Below are 15,172 nucleotides of genomic sequence, written 5' to 3' on the forward strand. Positions count from 1 at the left end.
CTGCCTATAATGCGTCCACTCCTTTGATGAGTTAATACGTTCTCATAGCATAAGGCACAGGCGACTTTGACATTTGAATCATTTATGGCTTGGGGGGGAAGTGGCAGCAGCCTTATTTTTTTCTGAAAGAGAACCCACATGACTTTATAGGCAGTGAGAGTGTCATTGATGGCGCTCGGGAGCTTTTCCATTTCGGCCATAAACCATGTGTTTGGGACCCGGGCCATTTCTGTCCAGGAGTTATTATTCCACAGTTCCAACTGGAGAGTACCCACTCCCCACCCCCGGCATGGCCCACGGCTGTGGGTCTCTCCGCCCGTGGCCCTGAGCAGGTTTCAGCCCAGCACGGGCGTTGGAAGGCTCAGTGGCACATGTGCTATCAAAATACCTTTCCTTCTGTCAGCTGGGCGCAGTCTTGGCCAGGCAGGAAAATCACAGGGACGCCTGGGAGGTACATGCAATGTGAATAGCTTGTGATCGGAACAAAACTCACTCTGCACTGATTTCCTGCATGGTCTCCCAGTTCGGGTGGGTTAATTCCAGCCATAAAAGCTTGAAATGGGCCCCGGCTCTGATCTAAACTGTGTACTTGAGATGTGGCCAACCTTCCCGTGTTGCAGCGCAAACCACCTGAACACACGTGCGTGAGCTGTTCCCGCCTCACGCCCACAATCCCGGCAGATTCACTCACCCCCTCCTGCCGACATTTATCAGACACTTGGTCTGAGCCCTGACTGAGGACCCTGCCCTCAGGAAGACTGCCGTTTCTCTGCACAGCCCGCGCCTGAAGTGTCTAAATGCAACAGCACGAACAGTGCGATTATTGTAGGCGTCAGGTTGGCGAGGGCACAGGAGATGGAGAGGGGGGAGCAATGCATGAGGCTAGGGCCGGATCCTCTTGGCCCTGAATTGCTTCCCCAGGGTCAGAATTAGGCCTGGCCCCAGGTTGCCTGGCCCCTGAGCCCAAGCCATCTGCTACTTTAGACACAAAAGGGTTGCAAGTGAGGAAAAGACCAGAGTGGGGCTCACCCCAACTCTCACCTGGGATCTTTTTCTGCTCCTGAATCTTTGACCCTGTATCCACCTGCTTCTCCAGGAGCAGGGGGAGCCCATCATTTTCCTCTGTGTCCTCCTAAGACTTCACCTCGTTGGTCACCCCATGTGTGTCCCCAAGTCTCCAGGTCCCTCCTCCCCAGCGTACGCAGGTGCGGTCACCCAGTCTACGGAGCTGCGCTTCCAGGCGTTTTGGGAAGCCGTCTCCCCTCCTCCTTGGCTCTTCGCCCTGAGCTTCACCAAATGCCTCGGTGTCGATTGTGTTCCTCCGTCTAAGGTGTCCTGGACCTGTGGCCACATGGCTTTTTCACTCCGGCTTCTCTGGCTGTTTCTAGGCTGCACAACATGCCTCTCCGGCCTTCTCGGCCAAGCTTCTTTCAGAGCGAGAGAGCCCAGGCAACCTGTGAAGTCTGGCCCGTCTCTCGTCCCCTGAGTGCTGACAACCTGCCTGCCACGCTCAGGGACACTGCCGAGCCCTCGCTCTCCCGCTCCCTCCACATTCTTGCTGTGCCTCCTCCTTTGGCTTCAAGACAGGACTGTCCTGGTGGGAATTCTCTGGTTTCTCCAGCTTGGTCTCCTCGTAACTGGACCAGCCCTTTGAGGCCTTGCTTCTCCGAGCCTGTCCAGGCACCAGCTGGGAGCTGTAGGAAATGCAGAATCTCAGGCCCCACCCGGGACACACCAAGCTTGTGTCTGCGTTTCAGCAGGATCCCCAGGTGACCTGCACACACATTAGATTGCATGAAGAGCTGTCCTAGAGCAGCGCCTCCACTCTTAGTTAATTGCAGAAATCACCTGGCCCTGCGAGAAGTTCCCCCTCTGCAGAGGGAAGTGGTGGTCCCTCTGCCAGGTGCCATCAGGGTTTCTTACCCTGTTCTCCCCACACAGCCCCCAAGGTCTCACCAGCACCTCTGCCGATGACTCTCAGACCGGTATCTCCACCTCAGATTTCTCTCCCCAGTTCCTTGTATCCACCGGTATTAGCGTCCTGGAGCTGCTGTAACAAAGGACCACAGACTGGATGGCTGAAAACAATGAAACTTGGCTCACAGTCCTGAAGGCCTCAAGTAAGAAATCAGGGTGTTGGTAAGCTTGGTTCCTTCTCTCGCAGCTTCTGGCTGCTGCTGACAACACCTGACATCTCTCCAATCTCTGCCTCTGGGATCACCTGGTGTCCCCCCGTGTCTCTGGGTCTCTGTGTCCAGGTGCCCCTCTCTTTTCTCTTGTAAAGACACCCGTCACTAGATTACCCCATCCCCATCCCAGTAGGATCTCATTTTAACTTGCTTGCATCTGCAAAGACCCGATTTGCAAATATGATCATAGAGGCACCAGGGATTAGGATTTGAACATATCATCTGGGGGGAAACAATTCAACACACAACACCATCCACCTCCCTGTGTTGAGTGGTCCCATGAACCCCTTACATTCAGCATGTCCAGAGCTGAAGTCATCACTCCCTCCCTGGTAGCTGCTCCGGTTTCTGTCTTCCCATCCCAGCAACAGGACCCGCCATCCACCAAGACCTGGGCATCATTTCCGATCCCCACGTCCCTCACCGCACAGCAGCTGCCAGGGCATTTTATGCCTCTTGCTCTCTCGGTTTCGCTGCCCCACCTTGGGTTAGATCCCCATCACCTCCAGCCTGAGCCACTGTGTCAACTTCCCCTCTGGTCTCCTCACCTCCAGGCCAGCTCCCTCCTCTCCATTGCAGACAGAGTTCTCTTGCTAGACATAAATCTGACCTGGTCACTTCCCTGAAAACTGTCTTCTGTGACTCTGATGGAAGATCAGACTCCTCTGTGGGGTTGTCAGAGCCCAGGGTGCCCTGCCCAGCTGCCATCTGCCCCAGACTTCTCTCTCACCGCTTCACCTCCTCATATTCTATTCCTTCCCGAGCTATATACGGTGTCAGCTCCCCAGACAGGCACTACCTTCTCAGGGGCAGCAGGGCCTTAGCTGCGAGGTTTCCACTTAAATAACTCCTCCTCTGGGAATCATTCTCTGAGACTCCAGAGTAGCCTGGGAATCTTTGCTTCCAAAGAGCCAAGTGTTCACTCCCAACACAAGACCTAACCCGCCATATTGGAATTGCCTGCTCACTGTCTGAGTATCTCATCACCTTGCAAGCCACATAACCATGCTCACTGACCACAGGACACGCTGTGCCTGGACAATGCCTGACATGAGAGGTGCTCAGAAGGTGCTTGTAAACTGAATCAAAAAGAAGGGAACAGGGGCTCCCCTGGTGGCGCAGTGGTTAAGAATCCACCTGCCAATGCAAGGGACACAGGTTCAAGCCCTGGTCCGGGAAGATCCCACATGCCAAGGAACAACTAAGCCCATGCGCCACAACTACTGAGCCTGCGCTCTGGAGCCCATGAGCCACAATTACTGAAGCCCGCGTGCCTAGAGCCCATGCTCCCCAACAAGAGAAGCCACTGGGGCTTCCCTGGTGGCGCAGTGGTTGAGAATCTGCCTGCCAATGCAGGGGATGCGGGTTCGAGCCCTGGTCTGGGAAGATCCCACATGCCACGGAGCAACTGGGCCCGTGAGCCACAGCTACTGAGCCTGTGCGTCTGGAGCCTGTGCTCCCAACAAGAGAGGCCGCGACAGTGAGAGGCCCGCGCATCGCGATGAAGAGTGGCCCCCGCTTGCCGCAACTAGAGAAAGCCCTCGCACAGAAACGAAGACCCAACACAGCCAAAAATAAATAAATAAATTAAAAAAAAAAAAAAAAAGAGCTAGGAAGGGGAGGTGGTGGTGGAAATTAAAAAAAAAAAAAAAAGAGAGAAGCCACTGCAATGAGAAACTCGCACACCACAACGAAGAGTAGCCCTTGCTTGCCATAACTAGAGAAAGCCCGCGTGCAGCAATGAAGACCCAATGCAGCCAAAAATAAATAAATTAAATAAATTTTTAAAAAATAATTTAAAAAAAGAAAAAAAAAAGGAAACAAAGAACGTCTCTCCCCTCATTCACAGTCAAGTCTCAGACTCAACAGACTTTCCAGGACAATGAGCCTTCTCAGGGAATATGGACTTTCTGGCTGAAATCAGTGGCTCCAGAGTTAATTGCCTTGTAAACTGTTTTCTGAAGTTTGTAGCTTGGGAAATGGGCTTAACTACCCTGTTCATCATTAACCCATCAATCCCAGTGGAAAGGTGATAAAGGACTGCCACGGTAAACAGCCCTGGAAAACTGGATGGTCCTGAAATGTGTTTTTTTATTTTTTCACAAAGCAAACTATTTTATCTAGTCTTTGGCCTTACAATTTGAAGAGATAAACCAGCCAGTCTGTCATATGTTCTTCTTCGAATTATTTAAGAGAAAGCAAAGAACATGTTTTTGCTTTGGCTCTACCCCTGAGGAGCCCTTTACCTAATTAATTCCCATAAAACCACTGTGAGTTAGGTGAAATGAGTTAAAAGTCAGACCTAATTCACTGGAAGCCAGGAGACCACATCTCAAAAATCACCCTCCCAAATGGAATCAAATCAGGGTCTCCATAGAGAGCTTCATTGCTGAATGGGCCATGGAGGCATAATTCCTCCCCATCCTCCCCTGGCCCTCCATGGCACCACCATCACTGTTGCTGTTCTGGTTTGTCTTCATGTCTGTCTCCCCCTGGCCCACCATCTTGGTATCCCCATAGCTTAGTGCATGGACTGGAGTAGGGGCCCAGGAGAAAAAGCTCTGCTTGGGTCGGTGTAGTATTACAAGTAGTATTCATTAACTGATGGAACCCGTAGACTCCTCCATATTAAAAGTTGGCTTGAAGCTGACACCTATATTCCACCTCTTTATAATGTTCTGGACACATTCACCAGGACTTTTACCCTTCGTATTGGGAGAAAGGAAAACCAGTACCTTCCCGACATCACAGCACCTCCTAAGCTCATGATGCTCTGGCCCTTCGTATTCAGAACCCCAGTCAGGTCACATTTACTAATCAAACAGGCCACAAGCAGATAAATCGCAGAACATGCAACTCACAGCTTGAAGAGGTCAGCCTCACACACCCTCACAAAGACATCTGTACAGAAGTGGTGGTGTGTTTGCTGCATACAGCTCTTTGGTCAAATAACCTTTTATTCACATCTCTGTGTGGAAACCAGTGGAAACCAGTGTGCAAATGTGAACTAGAGAAATGTTATTAATTCTTCTAATAACAATTGAAGTTGTTAACAGCCAAACAATTCTGTTCCAATTGTACGTGGAAATGCTTTTCCCTTTTAATTTAACTTTTGCCTTCTACAGTGAATTTAGGAGCTTATAAGTAGAAGGTGAGATTAATGTATGTATGCATACGTTATTTTTAAGAAAGTCTGTTTTTGTTTTATGAAAGTCACAAGGCCATGTAGGCAGAGTGATCTCCCAGTTTTCTCATGCTTTCCTTCCTAAGGTCTAAATGCAGGGGAGGCATTCAAAGTCCCTTCCAGTGTTTCTCAGAAAACTTCCATTTTAAGGTTATGGAAATTCTACAGACAATAGGGCACCGCATAATCTACAAAACCCACAACTCCAAATTTCAAAAAAAAAAAATTAGCAAAAAAGAAAGAATTATTTTCTTAATCCATAGCAACTTTTGTTACAACTCACCGATAAAAATACTTTGGGAAGTATAGAAGGAATATGGAAAGTGCTTTTTTATATATTTGCAAATAACAAAAACAAAAGAAAAATCTCCAGATTTCATTGGGTTGAATTGACTTCCATTGCTCTCACTGGATGATTTTTATGGCATCACATATATCTTTATGTGCTGGTGGCAGAGTCCCTAAGAGTCAATGGAATCTTGACCAGCACTCTGGGCTCAGTCCACATATAATAAGAGCAATTTCCATCTCCATTGCTCACAGCCATCTTAATTAGGTCAAATAACCTACATGGAAACAACCAGCTGAGTTCCCGCCAACATGCCAGTTAGCAGTTACTATACACTTGCTTTCAAAATAGCTGATAATTAAAGTCAATTCTACCCTGCATTTTCAGTAAATTTGATGTCCACAGAGAACTGACATGAACAAATGCACTTTTCTTTTTTTAACTTTTCTAAATAGGATAGTGAAATGGCCTACTAGAGAAAACAAAGAGACTATTCTTCCATTTTTTTCTCGACTTGCATAAAAAGTTAAAATAGCCAACAAGCTGTTTGAATTAGTTATTTTTTTACTTAGGAAATCTCAAATAATAAACATACCATAAAGAAATCATAACTTCCTATTTCAAACTTAAAGGAAGCAAAATCATTTAGATTGAGAAGATGTATAATAGCAAGTATATGATATATAAGAATCTAATGCTAAAGCAAAGACAAGTGAACAATAACCACTTATTTTACACTTTTCCTACCTTATTTTCAGGATATTAGAAGAGAAATTAAAAAGCAAATTTTTTTTAAATTATGAATCAGTAGCATACTTATAGCCACAAATGCTAATAATGTTTTTTAAAAACACTAGGGAATAAAATTCACTAATAGATTAAAGGAATAGAATATTATGATTTAGGCAGTTTTGTTCAAGAAAGTAAGGGGGAGAGTTCATAGAGTTCATCACAAATAATCAGTTTAATATACCCTAAAATATTATCTATGAAAAATTCTGACTTATAAAAACATCACACATTACAAAAACATTCTTGCTTAATATGATAGAAAATGGTAACCTCAAACCACCATTAAACATTACGCTTATTTGTGAAATGCTAGGGTTCTTCTCATTAACGCTAGGAACCAAGTTCTAATGCTTATTATCAACCTTATTAATTATCATTGCTCTGGAGTTCCAGGCCATGCAAATGCAATAAAAGGGAAGAATTAGATGTATATTTATCAGAAAGGGGTGGTGAAATAAAGTCATTATGTAGATGAAAATCCCTTACAAAATTTTTAAAAGCCATTAGAAAATATACTGTGATTAACAAAACAGTTTAATCAATTAGCTGGATTCTAGATAAATATGAAAAATAAAATTATACCTGAATACTCCCCCCAAAATCAGTTATCCATAAAATTTTTTAAAGATATGACTTCCACTTCCAGCCAAGATGGAATAACAAGGACCTGACTTGCCTTCATGCAGAAACAACAAAAAATCAAACAAAATGTATGAAAAATAGTTTTCAAGACTAGACGTCAGGCCATAAAGGACAGTGTTCCATGAGGGATAGGAGACAAATGATGTGAACCACGCAGTTGCTGCGGCTCTTTATCTTGAGACAATCTCCAGGAAGGGAAACTCAGGTGGAGGCCTGGTAGGTTTGCTGCACTAAGAAGATGAAGCTGAGAGTCCAGGGACACGAAGACGGTAAACTTCTTAGCACATGGTGTCAGAGAGGAGAAAACTGTGCAGAGAGAGTCCAGTAGAGTACTGAGTATTGTGTGCATGTGAGGAGGCTGTTTGAGGCTGAAGGAAAGAAAAAAACACTACAAGAATTAGAGGGAAAGATGCCCTGCAATCATACAGGGCCAGGAGTAATACCTGCTCCTTTAATCAGACTAGAAAACCTTATAATTCACAAGTCATTGGGTAGAGTCATCAGAAAGTTTTGCCTCAGGGGTAAGGAACAATTAGATCTTCATGAAACACTGCTCTGGTTTATTTTTTAAAGTGTAATAGCAAGACATGAAAGGATCAAAATGTTTTCAAGTAACTTACCTGCATCTTCGAACAAAGCTCAATAATATTTATAGAAATACAGAAATATCCAGCCCCTAACTAGGTAAAAATGCACAATGTCTGGCATACACTTAAAAATAACCATGCATGCAAAGAAGCAGAACAATACAAGCCATGATGGGGAGGAAAATCAATCTATACTGACCCAAAACTGACACAGATGTTAAAATTAACAGACTACGTTATTAAACACATATTGTAACTGTATTCCATATGTTCAAAAAGTTGAGACATAAAAGATTTTTCAAAATATTCAAATCAAGATGCAAATTACAATGTGTGAGATGAACTGGATGGGATTAATGGCAGATTAAACAATGCAGAAGAAAACATTAGTGAACCTGACATAGCAATAGAAATTATCCAAAATTAAATACAGAGTGGGGATGGAAAGGGAAGAATGTTAAAAATAAATGGAACCTCAGTGAGCTCTGAAACAACTTCAGGTGGTATAACACGTATAATTGGAGTCTCCAAAGGAAAGGAGAGAAGAGGTTACACAGAAAAATATTTGAAAAAAATATTCAAATTTGATGAAAGCTATAAACCTATAGACCCAAGTAGCTCAATGAACTCCAAGCACAAGAAATGTGAGGAAAACTACACTGAGGCACACTATAATCAAACTGGTCAAAAAAAATTTCTAAAGAGAATAGATTTTTCAAAAGCACATTAGATGCAGATAATCAAATATAACGATGACAATGGAGATCTCATTGGAAACCATGCAAGTGAGAATACAGTGGAACAACTACTTTAAAGCACTTCTTAAAAAAAAGTTAACCTAAAATTCCACACTAAGCAAAAATATTTTTTAATGAAGGTAAAAATAAGACTTTTTTTCAGAAAATAGACCTGACTAAAATGTTAAACAAAGTCTTTCAGGCAGGAGGAAAATGATGCTGGATGGAAATAATCTTCCGAAAGTAATCAACAACATCAGAAATAGTAACTACATAGGTAAATACACAAGATTTTTTCTCATTATATAAAGTTATTTAAAAGATAATTGACTGCATCAACAAAAATAATGACAATGTATTGTGGAGTTTATAACACATGTGAAACTAAATTGTGTGACAGTGGCACAAAGGATAAGAAAGGAGAAATGTGAGAATACTGTTGTAAGGTTTTTGTATTATATGTGAAGTGATGTATCATTTGAAGGTAAATCAAGGTAAATTAAATATGTACACTAAAGCAGCTAGTAAAATAACAAAGCAAACAATTATAACTAATACATCAACATATATATATGTTGAGAGAGAGAGAGAGAGACAGAGAGATTTAATAAACCCAAAAGAAAAAGGGAAAAGAGAACAGACAGGACAAAAAAGAAACAAAAGGCAAGATGATCTATTTAAACCTAATCATATAGTAACAACATTAAATATAAATCTTCTAAAAACCCCATGTAAAAGACAGAGGTGTAAGATAATGTTTTTTTAAAAAAAAGGCTTAACCATATTCTGCCTTCAAAAAACCCAAGTTAAATATGACACAAATTTGTTAAAAGTAAAAGGATGGAAAAACAGATATTATGCTAACACTAATATAATGAAAGTGGGAATATCCATATGAAAATCAGACCAAATGGACTTCAGAAAAAGCAATAGTACCATAGATAAAGATGATCATAAAGGATAAAGAGCCAGTTCATCAGGAGGAAATAAGAACCCTAAACATTTATGCACCTAATAACAGAGCTTCAAAATGCATAAAGGAAACACTGACAGAAATTCAAGGAGAAATAAACAAAATCCAAGTAACAGTGAGGGATTTCCATATCCCTCTCTAAATAATTGATAGAACAAACAGAAGATTAGTAGAGATCTAGAAGATTTGAGCCACCAAATCAACCTACTTGACCTATTGACATGTATAAAACACTCCACCCAGGAATAGCTGTTTACACATTTGTTCTAGTGGACAGGAACACTTAACATGATAGTCCATATACTGTGACACCAAACAAGACTCAATAAACTTAAAAGTATTAAAGTCATAACCATAGGATTTTCTTAGAGCACAATAGAATTAAATTAGAAATCAATAACAGAAATAAATCTGTAAAATCACAAACTATTTGGAAACTAAATAACACACCTGTAAATGCTCCACGTATCAAACAACAAATCAAAATGGAAGTTAAAAATTCCTTTGAATTGAGTAAAAATAAAGAGCTAACATATTAAACTTTGTGGGATGCTACTAAAGCAGTACTTAGGGAGAAATTTATAGCATTAAATGCCTATATTAGGAATGAAGAAATGTCTAACTTAATGACCTCAACTTCCACCTTAAGAAAATATAAAAAGGAGAACGAATTTAAACCAAAATAATCAGAAGAAAAGAAATAATAAAGATCAGGACAGAAATCAGTGAGATGGGAAAAGGGAGGAAAATTCATAAAACCAAAAGCAGATCCTTTGAGAACATCAATAAAATTGATTGATCTTCAGCCAGATTGATCAGAAAAAAGAGACAGACAGAAGAAACAGGAATGAGAGGTTACATCATTACATACTATAAAGATATTAAAAGAATAATAAAAGAATAATATAAAACTTTATGTCAATAAATTTGTCAACTTAAGATGAAATGGACAAATTCCTTGAAAGACACAAACTTCCAATGTTCACTCAAGAAAGAATAGATAGATTTTTAGTAAAAAACCTTTTGATAAAATTACAGACCTAAATCTCTTCACTGGTGAATTCTATCAGATATTTAAGCAAGGAATAATACCAGTTCCACACATACTCTTCTGAAAATAGAAAAGCAGTAGCAATTGTAATGAGGTCAACATTATCCTAATATCAAAACAAATGAATAGGCTAATTCTCCCCAGGTTGATCTATAGACATAACACAAATCCAATCAAAATCTTAGTAGAATAGTTTGTAGAAATTAACAAACAGATTCTCAAAGTTAAATGGAAATGTAAAGAGCTGAGAATAGCCAAAACAAATTAGAAAAGAATCAAATGTAAAAAAACTCACACTTCTGATTTCAAGACTTAATACCCAGCAACAGTAAACAAGACAGTGTGGTATTGGTGTAGGAATAGACATAGATCAGTCAAAAAGATTACAGAGTTTAGAAATTGTCCTAAACATACTTGATCAATGAATATTTGACAAAGGTCATCAAAGCAATTTAATGGCTATCCACATGAGAGAAATGAACCTCCATCCTTACATTACATTGTATAGAAAAATTAACTCAAAATTGATTATAGACCTATACATAAAACTAAAACTATAAAGTTTCTATTAAAAAATAGGAGAGGGACTTCCCTGGTGGTACAATGGTTAAGACTCCACCTGCCAATGCAGGGGACATGGGTTCAAGCCCTGGTCCGGGAAGATCCCACATGCCGCAGAGCAACTAAGCCCATGCACCACAACTACTGAGCCTGCACTCTAGAGCCCACGAGCCACAACTACTGAGCCCGCGTGCCACAACTACTGAAGCCCGTGCACCCTAGAGCCCGTGCTCTGCAACAAGAGAAGCCACCACAATGAGAAGCCCGTACACCACAACGAAGAGTAGCCCCTGCTCGCCACAACTAGAGAAAGCCCGCGTGCAGCAATGAAGACCCAATGCAGCCAAAAAAATAAATAAATAAAATAATAAATAAATAATAAAGAAAAGAAATAGTTTTAAAAAAATAGGAGAAAGTCTTTGTGACCTTGGGGTAGGCAAATATTTAATAAATAGGAAAAATCCTGACTAATAAGCAAAATATGATTAATTGGACTTCATCAAAATTAAAACTTTTCTTTCAATAGTTTTATAGCTTTCAGAATATAAGGTTTGCACGTCTCCAGTTAAATTTATTCCAAATTATTTCTGATGCTGTTGTAAATGGAATTGTTTTCTTAATTTCATTTTTGGATTGTTCATTGTAAGTGTATAGAAATGCAATTCATTTTTATATATAAATCTTTTATCCTAAAACCTTGCTGAATTTATTAGTTCTAACAGTTTTTTAGTGGATTCCTTAGGACTGTATATGCAAGATCACATCACCAGTGAGTAGAGATAATTTTACTTACTCTTTTCCAATCTGGAGGCCTTTTATTTCTTTTTCTTGCCTAATTGTCATGGCCAGAATCTCTAGTACAATATTAAATAGAAGTGGCAAGAGTGGATATTCTTGCCTTATTTCTGATCTTAGAGGGGAAAGCATTCAGACTTTCACCTTTAAAAATGATGTTAGTTGTGAGTGTATAGTAGGTGATATTTATGAGGTTGACGGAGTTCTTCTCTATCCTAAATAAATGGAATACATCCCTTGTTCATAAATCAGAAAACTTAATATTGTTATAATGGCAATATTTCCCAGGTTGATCTAGAAGTTCAAGTTAATCCCTATTGAAAGAAAGCCAGCTGGCTTCTTTGTAGAAATTGACAAGCTACTGAGGCAACATGATAAATAGCCTACTCAAAATCTTACATCTGGTAGGTAGGCAGAGCATCTGACTTGAGTCTGCATGCTTACTGCCTCTCACCCCAAATAAGGGATAAGAGGATATGACACCCGTGGTTGCTTCTGTATTTCAAAGAACATATATATGCAAATTTTATTTACATACAGGTGGTGTAAATTAAAGCTGTATTTGCTTTGTTAAACTGGTCCGTTGTTTCAAGGCACAAGAAAAGGACTCCTACCCAATTTTATTTTTAATAATTAACTTAGGATACCCATCTTATTATGATATAGTTTTCTAGTTGTAGGAAGAAACAGAGAGTACATGAGTTTAGACAACACTAACACAGATATTTTTAGAAGTTTCTGTCAAATCATCATCTTTTTTTCTTGCAAGTCATTTGGGAAGAAGTCATCTAATCCCAACTTTATTTCAGTTTAATCAATCCAATTCAGTTTTTCAAGTCAGCATCAAGAATACCTGGAACATATTAGAATCTCAACGAATGTTAACTGAATTAATGCATGAGCAAATAATTCCCCAAATAATTTAACACATGGAGACATATAACCAAACTATCCTCTTTTAATACATATGTTTAAGTGCAAATAAAATAATTCTATATGAAAACTCCATAGTTTGCAAGTATAAGCTTTTGGTAAACCTTCCCACAAAAGTGTCTTTCTACAAATATTTTCTACTCTTTCAGATGTATAATGTTGAAATTATTTGGTATTAATATGAAGTTAGTTGTTGTAAATTAAAATGTTAGCTTTAACCCCTTGGACAACCATTAAGAAAATAACTCAGAAAATATGGTAAAAGAAACAATAAAGGAATTTAAATGGCACACTAGAAAATATCTATTTAATACAGAAGAAAGCAATAATGGAGGAATAGAGGAACAATAAAAACATAAAACATAGGAAACAAATACCAAAATGGCAGACATAAATCATACTTTATCAGTAGTTGTACTACATGTGAATGGATTAAAATCTCCAATTAAAAGGCAGATATTGGCAGAAAGGATTAAAAAAATGATCAAACTATGTGCTATCCACAAGAGACATACTTTAGATTCAAAGACACAAATAAGCTGAAAGTAAAGGATGAAAACCATGTACCACAAAAATAGTAAACAAAAGAGTTGAAGTGTCTGTACTAATACCATACAAATAGACTTTAAGACAAAAGAAAATGTTACTAGAAACAAAGAATAACATTTTATAATGATTAAAGTGTCAATATATCAAGAATATATAATGATAAACATATATACACCTAAACAGAGACCAAAAGCATGTGAAGCAAAAAGTGACAGACTCCAAGAAAGAAATAGACAAATCAACAATAAAGTTGGAGTCTTTGGTATACCTCTTTCAATAATGAATAAGGCAACTAGATAGAAAACAAACACAGAAGTAAATAAAACACTTGAACAACAGTGTAAAACAACTAGGCCTAGGAGACATCTACAGAACACGCCACACGACAGCAAAATACATATTCTTCTTGAGTGCACATATAACACTCTTCAGGGCAGACTATATGTTAGACCATATAGAAAGTCTCAATAAATTTTAAATTATTAAAATTATATAATGGAATGAAATTCATGATAACAGAAGAGAATTGGAGAATTTCACAAATATATAGAAATTAAACAATACATTCCTAAATGACTAATGCATCAAAGAAGAAATGACTAAAGAGATTTAAAAATACTTTGAAGTAATAAAAATAAAAACACAACATACTAAAACTTTTGAGGTACAACTAAAGCATTGCTTGAAGGGAAATTTATAGCTATGAATACCTATATTCAAAAAGAAGAAAACTCTCAAATCAATAACCTAGCTTTCCAACCTAAGAAACTAGAAAAAGAAGAGCAAATTAAAGCCAGAGCAAACATAAGGAATAAAATAATAAACATTAGAGCAGAAATAAACAAAAGAGAGTAGAAAAACAATAGACAAATTCAAAGAAAAAGAAAAAAGAAAGAAAAGACCATAAGAAAGTCTCAATAAATTTTAAAGAAGAAAATAGATAGAAAAGTAAGACTGTATTTGCAGATGATATAATCTTGTATACAGAAAATCCTCAGGAATTTTTTAAAAACCTATTAGATCTAATAAGCAAATTCAGCCAGAATACAGCAACAATATTCAAGTCAGTTATATTTCTATGCACTAGCAATGAAGAAGTCAAAAATGAAATGAAGTCAAAAATGAAATTAAGAAAACAATTCTATTTACAATAGTATCAGAAAAGAATTTTAAAAGTACAAAAGAATAAACTACTTATGAATAAACTTAACAAAAGTAGTGCTAGACTTGTACACTGAAGCCATAAAACATCATTGAAAGAAATTAAATAAGCTATAAATAAATGAAAGACATCCCATGTTCATGGATTGAGACACTATTGTTAAGATGGCAATACTCCCCAAATTGATGTACAGACTCAATGCAATTCCTATCAAAATTCTAGCTGGGATTTTTTGCAAAAATTGATCATCTGATACTCAAATTCATATAGGACCCAGATTAGCCAAAATATCTTGAAATAGAAGAACAAAAGTTGGAGGACTCACAGTTCCTGATTTCAAAACTTACTACAAAACAGTAATCAAAACAGTATGGTACTGTCATAACGATAGACCATGAATTGAGAGTCCATAATAAAACCCATACATTTATGGTTAATTGATTTTTGACAAGGGTGCTGAGACAATTCAATGGGAAAAGAATAGTCTTTTTGGCAAATGGTGCTGGGACAACTAGATATCAACAGGCAAAGAATCAAGTTGGAATCAACTTCATACTATATACAAAATTTAATTCAAAATGGACACAAGACCTAAATGTAAGAGCTAAAACTATAAAACTCCTAGAGAGGGCTTCCCTGGTGGCGCAGTGGTTGGGAGTCTGCCTGCCAATGCAGGGGACACGGGTTCGAGCCCTGGTCTGGGAGGATCCCACATGCCGCGGAGCAAC

At 39.0% G+C, this 15,172-nt stretch overlaps 1 long non-coding RNA gene across 1 annotated transcript in view; it reads right to left on the reverse strand.

The window, feature by feature from the left end:
• Positions 1 to 290: 290 nt before the first annotated feature.
• Positions 291 to 15,172, reverse strand: part of LOC309642159 — a 187,211-nt gene continuing 172,329 nt past the window's right edge. The window contains exon 4 of the long non-coding RNA XR_014253011.1: positions 291 to 15,065. This is a non-coding gene — a long non-coding RNA (uncharacterized lncRNA). The remainder of the gene's footprint in view (positions 15,066 to 15,172) is intronic.

This window comes from Balaenoptera physalus, assembly GCF_965194825.1.
Source record: "Balaenoptera physalus genome assembly, chromosome: 14".
Lineage (NCBI taxonomy): Eukaryota > Metazoa > Chordata > Mammalia > Artiodactyla > Balaenopteridae > Balaenoptera > Balaenoptera physalus.